The sequence below is a fragment of the Polyodon spathula genome, chromosome 10 (assembly GCF_017654505.1).
Source record: "Polyodon spathula isolate WHYD16114869_AA chromosome 10, ASM1765450v1, whole genome shotgun sequence".
NCBI classification, from domain to species: Eukaryota; Metazoa; Chordata; class Actinopteri; order Acipenseriformes; family Polyodontidae; genus Polyodon; species Polyodon spathula.
In genome coordinates, this window is record NC_054543.1 from 3,682,409 (window position 1) to 3,704,776 (window position 22,368).

The 22,368-nt window shown below is 36.9% G+C and overlaps 1 pseudogene; it reads right to left on the reverse strand.

Moving 5' to 3' along the window:
• Positions 1–22,368, reverse strand: part of LOC121321629 — a 199,183-nt pseudogene that overhangs the window by 19,703 nt on the left and 157,112 nt on the right.

Genomic DNA, 22,368 nt, shown 5'->3' on the forward strand with positions numbered 1-22,368 from the left:
ACATTTTGTTACTTGTGGTGTGACAGCTATAAGGACGCCAGTGCAGTTCACCTAAGAGCCTATAGCCTGAAAACATGTAAACTATCCTCGCTGTATAGAGAGTCTCTGGCAGTTCTCACTGTTAACTTGGTGCGAGGAACTACCATTCCTCTCAATATCAATAGAACGGGATTATTCACAAAAGTCTGAAATACAGTAATGCTGCTGTTGTTATTAATACCTGCCAGACAGTTTAAGGCTTTATCCAACAGATGTCGCAGAAAATAAATGACTATTAGGCATAATCCCATTTGTAATGATCCATAAAACGATAATGCCAGAACAATTTCATCAGTCTAAATATGCCCCTGAGTTTGCATCAGGGGGGATAAACAGTAATTGTAAAAAATAAGATGTATTGTATTATATTTGGAACCCTTAAAGAGAGAAAAAGTTGTGCCCATTACTTTGGTCTGCCCTTTGAGAATAATGACATATCTGAACGGTGTGGTGAGTTTCCCTTATTTTCTACTAGTTGGAGGAAACTGGAGGGATTAGAGAACATTCTCCACAATTACAACATCACAAATGATGCCCCATGTTAGAAAACATATCAAGGATGTTGCTGGACCCCCATCTCCTCATATTTAATATTAGATGACCATTGGTGGCTAATGCATGCCCCATCAAGCTAAATAAAGAGCCATTGAATTCAGGGGCACTTTTAAATGGCAATTGTCTTGGTTTATTATTATTGTCAATTCTGGTCACTTTGTGGAGTAAGTATGTCCTTTAGAATCCAACTTCTCTGCTATGGTTAAAAGTCTACCAACAAATGACAGTGATGATTAATTGGCAGATCATCACTTTAAAGCATGCATAATTCATGAAGAACCTCTAACTGGAGCCTCTAGCAGTTGCATTCACAGATTTAACTGCTCCCCAGTATAAAACTTCCTTGATCTCAAGGGTTTGTCGTGCTGTAGGACTCTGCAATAAAGCAGCCAGTTGCAAATAGCTATATGAGCAGCACATCTAATTTGATTTGTGATTGCAACTGCTGTATACTCATAATTACATCTTAAAAAGCTCCAGTGAGAGTTCCCCTTTACATTGACAATCAACCATCACATCCATCTGAGTCTCAAAGGGTAGTTCATCACATAGAGGCCACAACCATATAAGCATCCAGCACTGGAAAACCAATCCTTACAGGTGCCTATAAAATAACATTTAATGATCTTGCCTCTTGTCTGATCCAGTAAAAAACATATAAGAAAGACTTTCTTCAAATTATTACAAAAACAGCATGTCTTTCTCAGTAGTGTTTTATACATGGAATGCAGTAATCCACCATGGCATATCTATATTGCATTATTTTGATTCAGCATAATTGGAGAAGTTGTCACTGACACAAAGTGGGTGAACTCTACACTGAAACCCTATAAATATTTATTGACAGACATGTATACAGTTTAAATATTTAACATTTTGACACATGATGTTCAGTAATTCACCACAAAGAGGATTAGCAGGAGTAGAGAAAGTGTTAGTGGTGTAGATCGTTATACAAATACATTTTCAAAAGTTAAATTGTGATACATCTACTACTCTCGCACAGTCGACAACATAAAACAAACATGACAGCTATTAGGAAAGCCATTATAAAAGTTTATGATGGTATATTTGCACAGCACTTCAGCTTTCCTCATATTTAATCATGATTTACCATGACGCAGTGATATACCATGTGGCCCTCTACCATTGTATGATTCACCACATTTTGCCATGCTCTTACCAACTTTATGATGGGTAATATTTGGTCTTACTTGAATTGGAAATACATTCTTATTCTTTGTAACAATGTTCTGAGACAATGAGACATCACTTCATTAGGAGCATTCAATATTTATGACAGGAAAGAAAAGAACCAAGCTTAGGGAGATTTAATAAAACATAATTTGGCCTCTTTCTGACATATGCTTCCCTATGATAGGTAATATTTAATCAATCTTCACACAGGGACTATAGCACTATTCAATCATGGGGTTGGCATGTATTAATTCAAGAGTTTTGTGTACTGGATTCATGATATGCAGTGGAGATTAAACTAAAATATATTGCTATGTCCAAAAACCTGCATATATTCTAACATAAAAGTGGAGAGTAAAAATAATATTTAATGGCTATGGTTGTTTACAAGCATTGCAACATAATATTGAGGTTGTTCATGGAGATCATTTTTTTGGGAATCGTTACAACACAACATTCTCTCTAGTGTCACGGCCTGTAAGGGCACTTCATGTATCTGTTAAATGAGATAGTCTTTGACCTCTACAGGTTTTCCCTTGTGGTCATGCAGAAAACAATATGCGACTCAGACAGGAAAATGGCTGTCAGCTGTGCATATCCCACAATAAAAAGAAATACATTCTGTGTCAGGTTTGTAATGGTGTTTAGCAGGTTTAATAGAAAACACAAAAAACACATTGCTGACAAACCTTTTTTTTTTCTCTGAAATCATAATAGTCCTGTAGCCATTTTAGGCCATCCTCTTGGGACAGTCAGTGTAAGATGGATGACTAGGCATTCTTCACACTGAAAAATCACAAATGAGCTCCCATGGCGCTTTACATCCTAAACCCAATGCTCTCCTTATGATGAGGTTATCTTTCAAAATGCATATCTGTGTTTAGTATGTACTCAACAGAGAAACCTCCAGAAAGATGCAAAATACCTAACCATTGATTCTCTTTCCCAAAAGTACTGTACAAAGCATTTGATTTAATCATGCCATGTTTTTAAATATTACTCCAGGGAAGACAGACAAATAAAGGATTTCCAAAATATAATCACATTGTTTGCTAATTAAAGACAGTTTACTGAACTGATTTAAGACACACTAAAGAGGTCTATGCGAACAAAAACAAAACAAAACATGGGAACAAAGCCAAACATCGGTAACTGGCATTTCTTGACTAAACTTGTTCTCTGGGAAATCGGTGTGTCCAAATCAAAACAACAATAGAAATCTGAAATTATTTCAGAAATTTTAAAGTTGTTATAAAACACGTATCGATGAACTACCAAACAGCAGAAAACCACTGGAATGGAATGTAAACAAAGACCTCCTCAAAACTTTTCCTGGTAAGGAAATGTTATCTCACTCCAGTTGTTTTTTTGTTTTTTTTTACTACTCAGTATCTTTAACCCTTTGCAGTCCTATGTCGGACCAGGTCTGACATCATCAAAAAGACATAAAGCAGAGAAAACCTCACAATGGCCGAGTGAGACCGCTAGGAGCAGAATGAAACAAATGCATATTTTACTCACTCAGGGTTGTGTGTTCAGGGCGAAAGAACGTGAGAAAGTGAGGTGAGTAAAATAGACAGGTAATAGGTAAAAAAAGGAACTGCTACAAGTGCTGGAAGCACCAGCACTGTACTTGCTTGTGTTTAGTGTTCATGCCCTGTTTGTTAGTGTCTGTTCATTTTGTTTGTCTGTTTAGGCCAACGCGACATTTCTGTTACAAAGTATTTTTGTCTGTTTAAACTTTTTATTTTACAATAAACACACTGAGCGCCGCAGCATTTCAGTTTTCACCTGCCAGTACTGCCTGTCTCTATGTACTCCTTTCTGGGCTGACGTCACCCTTCACCAGCCTGTTCACACCAGCTAAGCATGTATGTTGGGAAACTGAAGGTATACTTGCAGATACCTGTTTACACAAAGTACATATGAGAATACCAATAGATTTTTAACACCAGTCTTGTATATATAAGTTACACAAATCAGACTGTATTAAAAGGCAAGTGATCACAGAAAGGTTCAAAATAAACAAAAAGAAAGATATGCAGCCCCATATTTGTTTTTGACAGTTGGAATAGTACACATTGCTATAATCATTTATCTCTTAATTAACTTTTTGAACAACACACAGATTAATTAATTTTGCATTTCAGTTAGCCAAACATTATGGTATTATTACACTAGGAAAACGAACATTAGCCATTTCTATAAAGGAACAATTGAAAGCGTTTCAAAAGAGACAGGTCGAAGAGGCTCTTTCAAAACTCAATCGTCTATAATAAGCGAATGGCACTCACTGTAGTGTTCACATATCCACTCCGGAATCCAGCTCCATGTGTTGCACGTAGCTGTACGGAAGTATAGCACTCCCACTCCACCCACAGGTGTCATTCTTCATATTGATACCAAACCAACCATGTCTGCATTTGTACTTGTACCATACTCCCAGTAAACCTGTATGCATTTCAACCTAGCATGGTCTTCGTCTCATTCTCTGCAAGGACACAGCAAAACACCACACCCATCTAAATTAAACAAATGTTTATTTTTATTATTATATCCCAGCTACAGAAACTGCCCACCCCTCTGATATGGTGATATTACTGTTGCATTTTTATTTTTTTTTAGCTTTTCTAGAAATCGATAATGTTCTTTTTCCTAATGTAACAATACAATAATGTTAAGACAACTGTGAATTGCAAAATTAATTAAGCTGTGTGTTGTTCAAAACGTTCATTAAGAGATAAATGATTAAAGCAATGTGTACTATTGTAACTGGTAAATACAAACGTGGCAATACATATCTTTTTAATTCTTATGTGTTTATGTCACCTCTCGTCTGTGATCACTTGCCATTTTAAATTCGATTTTTCAATATTTGTGCTACAGCTGGACTCATCAGCAGTAGCGAATGCATGTACTAGGCAAGGATTCCCCATTCTGACTGATTCCCTCCACGAGCAAATCAGGATTCCTCATTCTGACTGATTCCCTCCACGAGCAAATCAGGATTCCCCATTCTGACTGATTCCCTCCACGAGCAAATCAGGATTCCCCATTCTGACTGATTCCCTCCACAAACAAATCAGGATTCCCCATTCTGACTGATTCCCTCCACGAGCAAATCAGGATTTCCCCTTCTGACTGATTCCCCCACGAGCAAATCGGGATTCCCCATTCTGACTGATTCCCCCACAAGCAAATTTGTTTCTAGATCAGGGGTAGGCAACCCTGGTCCTGGAGTGCCACAGACACTTCTGGTTTTTGTTTTACCCAAGCCCTAGTTGATTCAATGATTGGCTTAATTGGTCAGAATTACCATGTGTTCCAGGTATTTAGCAATTGATGATGAAGAGATACCTACAAAACCTGCAGGATTGTGGCACTCCAGGACTAGGTTTGACAACCCCTGTTCTAGATACTTAATTGAAAAGTTTTAATGGGAGACTGTAGCAAAATGTCCTTGTTGGATAACGCCACAAGGTACCCCACAGCCTCAATGTATTTACTTTTAAGTGCACTAGTCTGACAGTGTACCATTAGAGATTAATGGGAAAACCTTTGAAATGAAATAGGGTTTGGGTGATGTTGATTGTTGCGAAGGGTAAGATTCACTTGTAGATGCACTGATGGGAATGCAACTTTCCAACGTAAACTATATATACTCTTATATGATGATTTTTACAGGTATGACACTAATGGTTACACTGCCAGTCCATGTTATGGATATACTGCAAGTGTATCAAACAAACTTTTCTAAACTATTTATTAAATTAGACCCAACCTAAATTTGCAAATGAAAAAATCTGCAGTAAACCAAGAACCATAAATTCGATTTTGCTGGCTTTGCTAATGTTGTACTGAACATGAAGACTTACTGCAGTGAACCTATTAAGTGTGTTTAGTAGATAAGAAAATGTTTGTAACAGCAGAATTAAGGACAGGGTCTTATAATGAGCCTCAAGGGAGTCCAGAAACGTCTCTAATGGAAAAAAGAAAAAAAATACCGGCTTTTTCTCTTATCTACTGTACAACTAATCTGATAACATAAAAAGCTATGTAAACGTACTTTCTGACGCTGGTCTAGCAACAAGCGAAATCATTTCTGTGACAGGACACTGTAATGAAGAGAAAATAAAGAAAAAAGTAGTTTTCTAATAGTGATACAGCTCTCTCGATGCGAGCTCTACCGTGTGGTAGATGACCTTGACTTTCAGTCGCGGCCCTCTACCACATGGTAGAACCAGCATCGTCGGGTTTTATCGCTTAAATAGATAATGATCCAAAGTCAGAATTGATTAATAGGCCATTAACTACAGCTCAATGCATCTTCAAGAAGAAAAATAAATAAATGTTTGATACTACTTTGGTTTAAGACTAGACCCAACATGGATTCCTTTTTAACAATGGCAGCTCAAAAACAAGAGAGCCTCGAGCAAAACCATTTTATTCATCAAAGGTCACTGTGTCATTGTATTCTATCTTTGTAAAAATTAAGTGACACAAAAATATTAATTTGATCCTGACAATGTATAGTGTTCTCCAGATTGCTGACATTTAAGGCAAGCAGGAAAAAAGAAAAACGCAGCAAGCAAAATCCAAGTATGGAATTCTTTAATTACACTGAAATACCAAAGGACATGCATCACTGTCACCTGTAAAACTGGAATATGAAAGTAGCAGCAGCAAACACCTGCATCATTCCATGTCTATACAATAAACTAGTCAAGACACATATTAGGAATGTATAAAGGGGTAATCTAACAGCATTGTTTCTTATTTATTTTGGAAAGCCTTTGAAACAAGCTTTAAAATGACACTCACACAATTGGCTTGCTTTTGTGGGGGTTTTTTTAGGCTCAGCTTACATGTGACCACAAGTATATTGAGGCTGGTCATCGAAGGGTGGCGATTACAGATGTCATGGTATCAAATTTTGACAGTATGGAAACTGTCAAAAAATATACCACGGTTATCATTGTACCACGGTATGATGACATTTTTTTTGTAATCTGTTTTTAAACGGCTATTTAAAGAAATACACTCAAGTTAAGTCATTTTTTAATTAAAAAATATCACTTTAATTTAAAGTTTTAAAACAAATACAGCGCACTGGTACTACAGTTCAGGCACTACCTCACTGGAAGTGGTGTTCACTCCAGCTCACACAGCCTCAGCAAAATAATGCTGCTTTTTTATTTCAAATTAAAGTGGAGAAACACCAAAATATTAACACTTTCTGAGCTCAGTTTGGAATGATAGGGGGCAAGGATGTGACCATGCAACTGAATACACTCATCATCTGTATCAGTTTGGACAGCATCCCATTAGTTAAGAGCAAAGTGTTACCTAGCAATAGCCAATTGCGTGCATTTTAAGATATGCAGTGCCCTCCCACTGATCTCCTCTTAATGATGAGAAGAAGGCGTCTGCAAATTGTTCCTTTTTTTTGGACTGCATGTCAGCAATGAACACAAAGGAAAAAAGAAAAGTTATGGTGGGTATGACACCATTGCAAATTTAAGCTGCATCTAGCAGACTTTCTTGACCAATACGATAGATAATAGCTACAGTTATTTCTTTGGTTTGGCAAATTAATAGGAAGGCAGTAATGAAAAGTTACAGTGCCCTGTTCTTGCTGATATATTCGAGTATTTGTTTGCTAGCGATCATTGTTTAGTAGGGCAGTTTATATTAAATATGACATCATTTGTTTAATAGCCTACTCAGATAATCTCTTGCATGGCAGTTTTCAGAACTTGAGATGTCTGTATTCATTAGTTAGTTCTAATGAACACAGTGGTTCACCGATGGACAAACGATGAATAAAAAACACGACTTTGAAATGCTACAGAAAGTATTTGCTATATGTGTGGAAATATCTTTTCTACTACCGAAGTCACTGATGTAGCTTTTATCAAGTATGGTATACTGATGTCGCTTTTGTCAAGTACAGTATACTCACTATGGCACTGTACATCATTTTAATTTAACAGTTTTATATTCACCTTCTTTGGATGGGCCATTTTATTTGCTTATGGATTTCCATGCTGTTGAAAGTTTCCTTTTAATGGTTGTTGTGAAATACAGAACACTGACAATTACACCCCAAAAGTAAAGTTATACAAAATAATGCATGTCTGCATGAGGTATGGTGGATTATTTGACAGATATTACTCTGCTTTGCAATATTCCAAACTTTTGCATATTTGTACACAAGTGCATTCGGTTTGCTGACTGGTTAAAATATTTAAATGTACAAACAATTTAAAAAATGTCCTTCACTGTTTTTCTCAGAAACACTTTGCTCTTTCAAGCATAAATGTTAGTTAAATAGTCTGGGGGCATAAACTCAAGTGCTCTTTCTATGAATGCAGCATATTTTACTGGTTTTGTCAGTTAAATAAGTAACATTATGTAACACCAGCTAGCAGGCAAATTGCACTCAACAATTATTATGCAACTCAAATTAAATAGTTCTACACAGATTTTTTTTTTTTTTTTTTTTTTGCATTACTGGTTTTGACAGAGAAAACATGTAACATTCATCACAATGAAGCTTAATAAATGATGCAGACTTTCTATCGAGGTGTACCATTTGATGTACAAAATGTATTGTCTGTTATCTTGGAGAGAGGTAAGATGAATCCTTGCAGGCTGTTATGCCAGTGAGGGCAAAATTAAACATACTTATCTGATTACGTTTACTGTCCAGGAATCTGTCAGGACATTCCACACAGAAGATGCTGCTCATTAAGTGGAAGAATGCCTCAGTGCTATTTCAAATGATCTCATTGCTGCTACCCGTAGAATGGGGCATTTATCTTCACACAGAAGTATTATGACTCTTGAATGACTTTGTGCAAATGGGACTTACCATTCTCAGTGAGGAAGCTGACATTTTTCATGACTGTGTGTATAGATGCCTGACTCAAAGTTGTCCATCTCCCCCAGTTACCACTTGGGCGATCCTGGCAGCTCATCCCTAGATTGCCCCCGCTCTCGAAGAGCGATGACCCAGTGAAATAATTTTTATTCTTTATAATTTTCCATTTTATTTCAAAATGTGGTTTTATTTTTCACAGATGTCATTTTATTACAGAGACACATTAATAAAACAGCTCAAATAGATATATAATATGCATCATGTTTTAACTACATACCCATTTTGGTAACACTTTATATTAAGGTGTTGCTTATTAATGGTTTATAAATGGGTTCGAAATATATACCAGATGCTTAATAAATACATTATAGAGTGTTAATATAGCATTACAGATGGTTTATAACCATGTAATATCCATATACATAATTAAGTTTAAAAATCCCAGCGTATAATAGGTTGTTAACCCTAACCCTATTATACTTTGGAATGTGTAAATGTAATTCTGTATATGACTACTGCATAGTTATAAACCATCTATAATGTTTTATTAATACTCTATAACATAGTTATTGAGCATATATTATATATTTATAAAACATTTATACAACATTAACAAACAACACCTTAATATAAAGTGTTACTCATATATTTTTTATTAAGCATTATCCAATTTAACATTTTAACAGAACAGAGAAAATTATTTAATCACCATAATTTCTCGTCAGCAGCAGTAACGGTAACGTACTCTCCCCACTCCTTAATCAACTGTCTATTTTCAGTAAATACTGCCCTTGCCCTCTATAAAAATACAATAATATATATATATATATATATATATATATATATATATATATATATATATATATATATATATATACACACACACACACACACACTGCCCTACTACTGTGGGGCTTTCATAATAATTGCATATACAGCAATCTACCCATTACAACAAAAAAAAAAAAAAACGATATTTGTATTTCAATCCCATTGCACTGAAGCTTCAATCGTATTGCACGTTGCTAAGGAAGTGACACATTCCCTTTTCTAGGGCAGAGGCGCATGCGATCTACAGACTATGCTAGGGGGCGCTGACAGCTGATATGTGAAAACATTGTGAACCGCAGAACAAAATATTACTGGAATGGCAATGCATTTAAGTAATTTTTCCGCCCCCCACGGCTTTGAACCCTGGGCAGCTGCCCCGCTAGCTCACCCCTAGTTATGGCTGTGCATACGTACATACATACATACAGGCAACCATATATTTTAAAGAATGTAAGGGCAAATGTACAGAGGAATCAAATCATTTCAAAGGTATGGTTATATACAATTATATTTATTGTATTCATTTCAGACAACGAGGAGTGAATAAACGTGCACAGTAACTTCCATTTTTGCTTTGGCTGTTATATATGAAAGCTAGAAGACAAGAACATGCCTTTCTTAAATGCTTGGTCAAGCATGCAGAGTATTTGATGATAACGTTTTATATATTTTGTTGTGACATATGCCTTTTCCCATTATTGTGACACTAATACAAGTCTGGTTTGCTCCACTCTGTTTCAGGATATGAATGATTTCAATAAATTTGAACACTTGTCATAAAGTTAATAATGCATCTGCAATTAATTTCTGCCTGAAGCAGGTTATTTGTAGGCATTATACAATGTATTATCTATAAGAAATGAACCTGTCAATCTTTTGCTTTTTTCTTTTGTAGCTGCATATTCCATCTAGGCCACCTCAGATTTGTTTCACAATGCTGCAGTTGCACATTCCAGTTTAACATAGATATGTTCTCTTTGATCAGTGAAAACACAAAGGGCAAGGGCATGTTGTCTTGTCTTCCTCAGAATAGAAACTTTCATCTATTCACGGCCCTAACTTAAACTCCTGCTGTATTTAACCTAGTTCCAGCTTAATTACTTGGTCTTTCAATTTGAATACAAATCTATTGTATTGTAATACAGTTACAACAACAACACATTTGATGATATGGAGCATTGCTTTACAGAGACAACCAGTCTGTTGCACATGCATAACCAAACACAGCAAAACAGTGTTAAAACATAAATAATAGTCTATTGGTGACACAGGGTTAGCTAAAACAGTCACCTTTCATACCGCAAGGTAAAGCATTTTTGTGACTGGCACTTAAGTTATATTAGTAATGAGAAGCTAAGAGTTATCCAGACTGCAAGACTGCCAGCACAGCCACTCAGTGTTTGATTCCACCTGACATTTTAACACAAGCCTGGATGCTCTATTACAGATAGTTATGACAGAAGGAGATGATGCTTTAGAATGCTGTTTCTCAATACTATTTCAAACAAAGAGAATGGGGGTTCTGTCAAACATCTTATTCTAGCTTGGTTTTTAGAAATGTTTTTTTTTTATTTTTTTTTTATTGTTTATTATAAACTGACAGGCAGGCAGGGAAATTAATCCCCCAAATCTGAAATACTCCAAATAAACCAATTAAAATAATTAACTTATCCTTTTAGCACACTTAAGATGCAAAGCATTACCTAACTAATTTATTTTGTTCCTCGGAAGCATGCATACTTCATGTTTTTTTTTTTTTTTTTTTTTTTTTCATTTTAATTGAAAATGAAAGAAACAATATGGTGTTATCGACACTTTGAATGCAGACATTGTGGTCAGTTAGTACAAAATAACCAAACAAAAAAAACCTAGCCATGCACTGAACAGCTGGGTCAAATCAAGTAATGTATATAAATTATTGCCTGCCAGCACTCTCAGAGTTGGGACATACTGTATAAAACTTGCATTTTCAAATTCATGCAAACTCTTCTTATGGGGAAGCTTATTGCAGCCAAAGCACATACATTTTTTCTACATGGTGAAAAATGAAATGATCCTGCGGTTGCAAAATCCAGAGCTGTCAACCCCATAACAAAAAGATGAGCTTAGCTTTTTATTTTTTTTTTAATCCTCCAGGAAGGAGCAGGTGGGAGGTGACCGATTAAACAATATGGCCAGTGGCTTATAGACTGAAATCGATAAATGAGTAAACAAGCCCTTTGACCTGGGGCCCTATCTGGGGTAAGGGTCCAGTTACTCCTTCTTGACTGCAGCACCCGTCACCTTTTAAAAAGGAAATATAGGTCTGTGACTTCAACCATCAGTTGTTCCATCATCCAAAAACAAGATTAAGCGAGCAAGAGTTGATACAATTACTAAAATAGCATGTGAAACAAATAAGTGATGCCCCCGGAGACTGTACTCTATTAAACAATGGGTTAGATGTTTGACGTGTCCAAAATGAACACATTTTTACATTTTCTTAGTTTTCCAATTAGCTGTCTTTTCTATAAAAACGATACTCTTAGTGAAGTGGCACAGTCTAATGTACAATGTAACAGATGCATTCCTTGAAAGAATTCTAAACATGTAGTTTTGGTTTCACTGAGAAGTATATATTGAAAAATGGTCTGAATATGTTTTGAATAGTTTGTTTTTAGTTACTGGTACTTGTCTGCTCCATACACATCTTACTGTGCTTCGCATTATGATTGACACACAACAGAGACTCAGACAGTCAAGAGCACTTCATATTCTGTTTGAAGGACTCACAATAAAGCATCAACCAGAGTTTCTATAGCAACACAACAGTACCTGGGTTCAAATTTGCTACCAGCTCTTAAAACAATGGGGAACTAATTGCTTATTAGTATCATAAAATTAACATTTTGTTGCATGGTAATTAAACTTCCATTCAATCACAGATTTAAAAAAAAAAAAAAAGTTTCTGGTTATGTTCACAGTTTGAAACATTTATGCTCCAGAGCGAAATATGGACAAAATATGCAGCAGCATCAAATTAAAAATGAAATTCGTACTGATTGCATCTAGCAGAATGGCCTTGCAGCACCAAAAAAAAAAAAAAAAAATCAGATTTAGCATTTAAGAAAGCAACAGTTGTGTACTAAGCAACTGTGTGACAAATTATATCACTATTAGAATATCCTGGGAACATAATGCATTTTCTACACCAAACTGTTGTTATTCTGTATTATTACATGGTCCTATTTAATTTAATCTGATATCACAGCCACGTTCTGATGTCACAGCCATGCATGGGATTATTAAGTATTTAGTAAAGCATTTGCAATATTTCGCTTTGCATAGCACAGCATGAATAATACATTCCATAAGCATTATTACACACTAATAGCTCAGCACGAGTTGTTCAAGTATTTAAACAAGAAAAACTGTGTTTAAACTGTATAAGGTGTCTAGGTTAATATTAGTGCATTAGTTGGCATACTAATGTTTTATTAATGCAGCCCATTCACATTAAATACACAGCAGAAATAAAATAATTCTGAAACACACAATAAACATGACATTTGTTTATTAGATAACACAATCTTGATCTGCTAGGGACCCTATAAAGTATTCATGCAACTGCCAACAGTCCTAAAAAAACCGGCCAAAAAAAAACGTGCTTCTGAACAGTAAGCAGCCAGTAATATTTTCTATTGTAATAGATTAAATAATATTTCTGTTAATCAGAACTGAAGTAAAAAAAAAAAAACAAACACAAAAAGTTACAGGGAGATTATGGATGCTTTTTGCAAATGGTTTGCACAGCTACTGTATAGTTTAGTCTCCATTAAGCCTTGACAATAGTAGTGTCACCAAGTAGAACAAGTTCAGGAGGAAGACATGTCCCTATTCAAATTTCAATTTCAGAAGCTTTTATCTTTTTATAAAACATATGCTGATGACTCTAGCCCCTTTGTGTCCTGCACAATATCATGTCAATTTCCTATATGCACATGATTCAATGTGATAGCACCTCATTTCTAAGGAAATATGCATTATTCATGATCATTTAAAATATATCTTCAGAGATAGAAACGAATACTATAGTCCTTGCAGCGGCCCATGACAGATTAATTGTGAGTATCAGAGAGCATCACAATTCACTCCATTATTCTTGTTAAAAGCAACTATTTGACTTAAGCATGCTAATGTAATTTAAATGGAAATTTGTATTTGGTCAACTTTAAAATGTGATCCTTTTATTATTTATTTATTTATTTATTTTAAAGGTTTTAGCCCAATAAATCTGTTGACATGTGCAACGAGGACTGCTGTTTTTGTATTTTGTTTTTGTTTTATTGTTTCCCAGATTTAATTACTAATTCCCTGTAAAATGTTATACGCATATATACTGAAAGGCAATCCTCATTTTCAATTTCTATAATGGAGCTTGTACATGTCATGCATAACACCCTGCTGGGTTAGCAGCTCACTGAAATAAAGAGTGGCATGCAGTTTTCAGGTCCCTGCAGCTTGGGAATTTATTATAAATCATACAGTCCCTCTCAACCTTGTTTTGAAACTGCTGTCTGGTGTTTAGTAAAAACATAATTTGAGAAATAATTTATTTTTTAAAAAGGATACATGAAAGTAAATTGTAAAAACTGTAGAAATGAGGTTGGATTGCTTCAACAATGTATGTTTGTGTGAACAACAGACACAAAAAAAATATATTTTAGAGGAACACTGGACACAATAAATACTAAATCTTATTTAATTACTGTTGTTTATGTCCTAAAATATTTTGCATGTAGAGTCAAAAAATAAACTGCAATTCAACAGTCCCTAATTATTTTCTTTTGCCCAGAATATTATTATTTATATGGTTCAGTACTATGGCTATTAAGTCTGTACTGCTATATACCCTTCTCCAGTATTATGACAGCAAGAGAACAATTAGAGTTCTCTTTTCAATGTCAAACAGTTCACTCACAAGTGCTCTGTTAAAAATCACATTGTGGGAAGCAGTACTTTCATGAGGAGTCAATGACTGCTACATAGATTTGAAGGTTAGAACTAAATTAGGTGCTAAATGGAGTGACCACTTACAATACTCAGGAAGCTACCTGCCTCTGGTCTGTGTTCAAGCAGATGAAGCTGTAGAGAAAGGGGCATTTGTGGTGCTGTGATTTGAACAATTAACATCACTTACTTGATGAGTAATCCTGGTTTCTCTTGAGCATATCCCTCTTCCTAACACACTTTCTGAATTAAGCAATAAAACACTCATCAGTATGTGGCTGTCAAACAAAATGTTGACCACAAAGCAAGGCCTTTGTATCTGTTTTTGTATTGCTATTATACACCTTTAAAGGTGTAGCAACAAGGTGGGTTTTTTTTTTTAAATATATTTTACAATGCATGTTTTGCTAAGACAGGAAATAATACACTGCTCAAGCTATTCACCTAATCACAGAAAAAAAAAATCTAAACATAAAATTACAAGAACTCATCAGTTCCTCAGAAATATAAGTATATCTGCTAATAGTATATGTGATCACAACCAAAACCCTCTGAAAAAAATAAATAATTGAAAACAAATGAAAATTGGATTTTGGTACTGCTGGGATATTTAATCAGGAAATGCGTTTGTTTCTTTGAATACTAACTTTTATTGGGGATACTTCTAATTGTATGAGATAGCTACGTTAGTTCTTTAGGCTTGAGCATTACATGTGTTGCCTCTTGAGAGTGTTATTCAGCAAAGGGTTTTGTTTAAATGAAAGCCTCTTCACAAATTTTACACAAAACAGAGAAGAAACTAATTAAATAATCCACTCTTACTCAGATAAGTGCATAGCATATAGTTTTGTAAACATTTATAAAACAAAAGTTAAGCTGGAACTACTTGCATATACAGAAACAAAAAATACTTAACCCCCCCTCAAAAAAAAAAAAAAAAAAAAAACAACATTTACTTGGTAAAAATAATGTAAAAACTATTTAAATGTGACATTAAAAGTCGCTATGAGGCATGAACCCCTGAGCAACAAAACAACCTGCACTTAACCTATAACCAAGAGTGGACATGGTCTCAATGCAATTTTGAAACTTGGGTCGACCCAAAATTTGATGTATTGAAGTGTAAACAGACACAAGCAATAAAAGCGAAGGAAGTCTTTATAATTGAGTAGACATTTGTAATATTCCTTGTCTGAGCATGGTGTGTCATCTTAATTCATAGTGCATTTCTCGAGATTCCTCCCGATACACTCTTTCAGGCATCTGCACATTTGTGCTGTTGTTTAAAAAAAAAAAAAAATTTAAAGTCTGACAAATAGACAAGAATTTAACATATTGATGGCAGTCAAATCCTGTTTCCTCTTCCTGTTTAGTGGCAGATGAAGTGCTGAGGTTGAGAGGCAGGGTGTCTCTCTTACAGTGTACTTAACACCTTCATTCCATGTTATAGCCAATGTGGGTTTTGTTTCCTTACCAAGTCCTTAACAGTACACCAACTGTGCCAGGATTATGAGACTAACAGAAACACACAGATAGCGATATAAAACAGAGAGAGAAAATAAAAGAAAAACAAGTTTACTGACATGAATTAGTTTGATGTATTCTTTTTTTCTTTCACATATCGATTCTGTTGTACGTCTTTGCCTGCCAGCTTAGCTAATTAAACAAAGGGGACAGCAATATCAATTCCCTTTTTTAAATCCCAGCTACTGGTCTGTTTTAAAATGTAGAAAGTAAAATAGGCCATTACACTTAGATGTGTGATAAATGATCATTGGTGTAGCAGACATAAACACATTGAAAATGAACAGGATTAGCTTGGAAAGGAGACATGTCATGACAACTGACTACATGCAGGCTAACCAAGAAACTACCATTCCATCATCAGCCATTTAAACAAATATCAGGTTCTATGTGCTTTTGCACAGAATCTTAGGAATGGGTTAGCGATATAAATGTAGCACATATTACAATAATGCATTCCACCTGCTGAATATGCTCTCGTGCCCTCTGGCATTACATCACTGCACCACTGCTGCCTGTCCAATCACAGTGCAGTAAGTTGATTGAATTACTTTTGAGGTTCTCTGTTCTCAAGTGTGAAGTATCCAATAGAGATGGACCTGTGTTACATTTGTTCACAAATGTATACTTCAAAAACATGTGTCTGGGTTCTATATAGAAAATTACAATAACTAATTGTTTCTATATACAAAAAATTATTTGGACAAATATTTGTGAAATATTATCAAGTTGTGTGTGTTTATGAACTGAAAATATGTTAATAATGCAGCAGTGCAAAAGGCCTTGGGAATTAAAAGCAGACTAGTTCTGGTTGTAGTTAACCTAAACCTATACACAATAATGAATTGGCTTTCAGTACTATAAACGAGATCACAACCAATACTGCAAGCATCAACACCTTTAAGATATGAGAGGGTATGTGGCAGGCTGGCGAGTGGATAGAGGCCCAGAGACAGACTGCAGTTCAAAAAAATAACTATTTTATTATAAATAAACACAAAATGAAAGGGCACAAGGGCCAAAACAAAACAATTTAAACACAAAGAAAGACAAAAAGCAAAATTTACCAAAATAACAATCTCCAGGCTGGGCAATGCCTTCACTGGATTCAAGCTCTCCAAACAACCAAAAAAAAACCCAACCTGCTTCCTCAGCTCCCTCTCCCCAAATGAGAAGCAGAGGCCTCCTTTTATATCAGGTGGCTGGGCGCTGATTGATCGTTAATCAACCTAATCAACTAATCAACCCCAGCCACCTGAACATAATAAACCCAGGCAGGTAGGGGAAGTTAACCCCATCCCTGCCAATTTCTAAAGAGCAGAGCTTTGCTCTGCCACACACCTCCCCCCATGTACAACGTACACCAGCCGCAATCGGCCAACTCCCCCCTTCCCCCCCCCTGGGAGCGACGGCAGATCCTCCTCCCTCTCTGGCTCTGGGAGCGACGGCAGATCCTCCTCCCTCTCTGGCTCTGGGAGCGACGGCAGATCCTCCTCCCTCTCTGGCTCTGGGAGCGACGGCAGCTCCTCACCCCTCTCTGGCTCTGGGAGCGACGGCAGCTCCTCACCCCTCTCTGGCTCTGGGAGCGACGGCAGCTCCTCACCCCTCTCTGGCTCTGGGAGCGACGGCAGCTCCTCACCCCTCTCTGGCTCTGGGAGCGACGGCAGCTCCTCACCCCTCTCTGGCTCTGGGAGCGACGGCAGCTCCTCACCCCTCTCTGGCTCTGGGGACGACGGCAGCTCCTCACCCCTCTCTGGCTCTGGGGACGACGGCAGCTCCTCACCCCTCTCTGGCTCTGGGAGCGACGGCAGCTCCTCACCCCTCTCTGGCTCTGGGGACGACGGCAGATCCTCCTCCCTCTCTGGCTCTGGGAGCGACAGCAGATCCTCCTCCCTCTCTGGCTCTGGGGACGACGGAGGCTCCTCACCCCTCTCTTGCTCTGGGGACGACGGCAGATCCTCCTCCCTCTCCCCAAATGAGAAGCAGAGGCCTCCTTTTATATCAGGTGGCTGGGCGCTGATTGATCGTTAATCAACCTAATCAACTAATCAACCCCAGCCACCTGAACATAATAAACCCAGGCAGGTAGGGGAAGTTAACCCCATCCCTGCCAATTTCTAAAGAGCAGAGCTTTGCTCTGCCACAGGGTAGTTTTTAATAGAGATGCTTAATGTCAATCTAATTTACTATTTTACTCATATTTTATATACTGTTGTTGGTGAAAAGATTGTCTCATGGCCTAACATGCTAACACAATTTTAAGTATGCAAAGTGTGTCTGCTGCAAAGTTGTGGCACATCAATGTCATCTAAATCTCAACAATAGAAACACCACTTTAATCTGTTTATTCTAACTGTGTTTCACAAGTTTCAGAAATGCAGTTTCTATAGGGCTCCCGAGTGGTGCATCTAGTAAAGGCACTCCTCCAGAAGTGCAGCATGCGACCTATAGCTTGGAGATTGTTGGCTTGAATCTCAATTGGTCAAGTGCTGACTGTGCAGGGTATGGGTTAGGTCGGCTGGGGAGTCCATGGCTCACCACACACCAGCAACCCCTGTGGCTGGCTGGGCGCCTGCAAGCTGGCCTGTATGCTTTTTCAGAACTGTATGGTCCTCTGACACTGTAAGTTCTGGATATGGCTGCACGGTGGGCTTGCAGAGTGAAAAAAAGCAGACGGCTGACAGCACTCGTTTCAAAGTTAGTATAGGGGTTGCAGTGGCGAGCCAGGTTCAATAATAATTGGACATTCCAGATTGGGAGAAAATTGGAAAATGAATAAAAATAATTGTTAAAAAAAAATGAAATGCAGTTTATATTGATTTGTAATAGTGCTTGTTTCTTTTTTTTTTTGGTTTTCTTATTCCAGCTTCCATAATTAAACCATTTTCCCCATAACCCTACTGTAATGTTTCTGGCATTTTTCTAACCCATGCCCTGACTGGTCTAGTTATTTATTTAATCTTATTTGAGTACAGACTGTGGTTGCCCTTGGGCTTCCATTACTATGCCCCATTGCATTGCAATGGAATATTTCTTCACATTACTTCTGTTACTTAAACTGCCAAATGTAAAGGCTGTAGGACTATCGCTTATATAAAATATAAGAGCTTTCTGAGCCAGCCACTGTATGTACAGTCTAGATGCATAGCCCAAATATAAATCCCCCAAAAATCGCAAACAATTCACAGCGTCACTTGTTCTGAAATAGCTTTCTTGTACATTATTTTACATCATATTTCTTCTAAGACACTCTGTATATATTAATACATAGGACAGCCACTTTTTAAAAAAACTTAGACAACCTGGAATTCTGAACTAAAAACAGTACAGAGAAATGTGAGCCTGGATGTAGAAAAAAAAAAAAAACACAGGTAAAGGATTATCCATGTACTATAACCGTACAGTCTGTTTATTTACTGCCCTGAGTGTCTCTGACTCAGAATATTTATTTATTCTGTAATTATTTGTTATTATTAACACACTTGTAGGAAGACATTTCCAATGTATTAGTCTGAAAGAAAACATTAGGTATGCTTTTTTGAAATCATTAATACACATTGGCAAGGTTGACTGAATTGGTTTTCTACAAATTTATTAGAATTTAGCTACATCTGTATGGTGTGCAGACTGCCAAACACTGCGATGAAACTAAGGCAACATATACCCATATATACTGAACAATAATAAACACTGGCTTTCTGCATATTTCATGAATTGAATATGTTGCATAGCTTTAGATGACAGATTTCCTTTCACATACTGGCAGCTCTGCTAACTCTGACTTGTTTTGATAAAGCACCAGTGCTAGGTGTGTCCATCTTCTTCATTTGCCTGGAGGAAGCTGTGTCTTTGTGCAGGATTCTCCTTCATTGCATGGCTGACCTTCTAAACTTCAATAGCTGTGAAATGTCCCCCACTAGAGAGGCTGTATATGGCTTGAAAATGCCATCGAAAATATGCATTGATCAATATTGGTTTACTTTTTTACGTTGAATAAGAAAAACTATCAGACTTGGATGGCAACTAAGCCAGTGACTAACTAATAAATGCTGTGCATTAAAAGGGACATTTAAAAAAAAAAAAAAAAAAACTACATTTGCATCATATGTAATTTTTTACCTGTTTAATATCAAATAATGGTGTCCATTAAAATTATATGAGAAATAGTGCCATTAGAAAATACGATTTCAGATTAACAATTTGTTAGACAGAGGCAGCATTAAGATCAATAAAATAGAGCTAGTATGTGTTACCTACCATTTATTTTGCAGAAGATCATTCTTTACCATGCTAAATTAAGTGAGTTGGTTTGAAAAATTACCACCAAGGGTGTGCAGCTCTCCCTTCTCTGATTTTGTATTTGTATTGATTTACTAACTCACAGCTGTCATTGTTGCAGAAGAGCAGAAATTAGATTTGCACATACCTAGAGTTCATTTCTAAAACAGTGTCACTAATTCTCTTGCTATGGGTAAGAAATGAATATGGGACTGCTGAAGGAGGCTGTGACTGAAATTGAAGCAAACGTGTTCTGCATTTCAGAAAGGGGACAACCCGTTGCAAAAATGCAATTCTTCAGCTCTTGGAAAACAGAAAACAAAATCCAAAAACATCCTCCCTGTACACCCTGAGAGAATCCATTATCAACTCAATATGTTTCACAAGACCTAGACTCTTAAAATATATCTTAGAACCACAATACTCTTTCTTCAACCTTTTTTCTCAACATAAAGTTGTTGTATCAACAGATCATGTTCTAGTAGGAATGCATTTGGCCAACTGGTTTATTGTCCTTCTACTTTGTTGTTCCTTGTTATCTTTATAATGCTACAATTATTTAATTTCTCACAGAAAACAGGACCCTTCAAAATGCTTCAGAATTGGACCCAAGGAGATTTTAATTATTTGTAAGTATACTTGGTTACAAATTAGTATGTAGATAATATCCAATCTGCCAAGCAGTCCAGGTGACTGTATTCACAGCATGCCAATAACATGCTAAAACTAATAATGTTATTGCTTACCTTTGGGTATCACCTTCTGCTCTTCTGTTTTCACCACATTTTGTCAAGCTGCCTTTAAGCATACTGTAGCAATACTGAAGCCTCACCTAAGAAGCAAGTTGGGTTTTTTTTTCAGTCTGCTTGCAATAGTCTACATTACAAGCAGGCAAAGCAGTCCACAGTTACTACAGTAACTCCTTTGATTAAACCTTGCCCTGCTTTCTGACCAATCTCTTAATGATGATTTTGTGTACATTGTTAAACTTTATTGCAGTGTTTTCGGAAAATCAAATAGTGCTATTTTGAGATGTCTTGGACTGGGGTCCAATGGGGTAGTCTCAATGGGGTCCAATGGGGTAGTCTCTTACCCAACACTGCGATGAAGTCATCAGTGCTGGTGCTGTCATCCACACCCTCGGTCAGGAGGCGCACATAGCCTTCCCAGGTCTTTTTATACACCTCCATGTTATTCATTACAGTCTGGATTTTAGACCTTGCTGCAAGGGCCAGGGCAGCATTGATTACCTGTGAAGAGACAGTGCTGTTTAAATTAGTTGTAACAATAACACCACCTATGACCCCTGCTGAATATCAGATAAAGAAAGTGAACACAATTCCCACAAACCCTCAGAGAGATGTAACGGCGGTAGAGTGCTCTAGCAGGATAACTAGACATTAGGTTTTGACATAGAGGGTACGGGGTGTGGGTAAAATACTGCACACATACTGTAGTTGGGCTTTGAGTGAAAAAGTTTAATATCAGTAGCTGGGCTATGCAAGCACCTGCTGGATCTTTTACTCATGAAAAGCACGTACAACTCAATCTACCTTCAAATGAGTCTTATATGCTCAGGTTAAGTTCTGGCTCTGGCCATTTAAGATTAATCACTGGAGGCGGCCAGAAAGCTACTGTAATCAAGGCACTTTATTAAAAGTTCCTCCCTCTACCTGACTGGTAAAAATAAGATCATGCTGCTTATCTGGACTCCGAGAGATTGCCAATAAAATATCAATTAGATTTACATGATCTCAATACGTATATGGTTAGCGTCAGAGTAGGTCTTAATATCATTCTGTGTATGAAATTAACAGAAATGGAGGATAGAGTGGGGTCCTAAGCCATTCTCTTTGTCTACTTGGTTTCTGGTCACAAACTCCCCCACTGACAAAGAATGCTTTTAAAAAAAAGAGTCACGTGGACTTGGGCACAGCCCAAAATAAACAAACTGACCAATCAAAGGGTGGAAGAGAAAATCACAAAAAGCAGCCATGCAACTTTCAAAGAACACGCTTTCCACACTAAGAAAGCTCCCCACACTAGAAACAGCGCTCCAGGCAAGAAGCCAG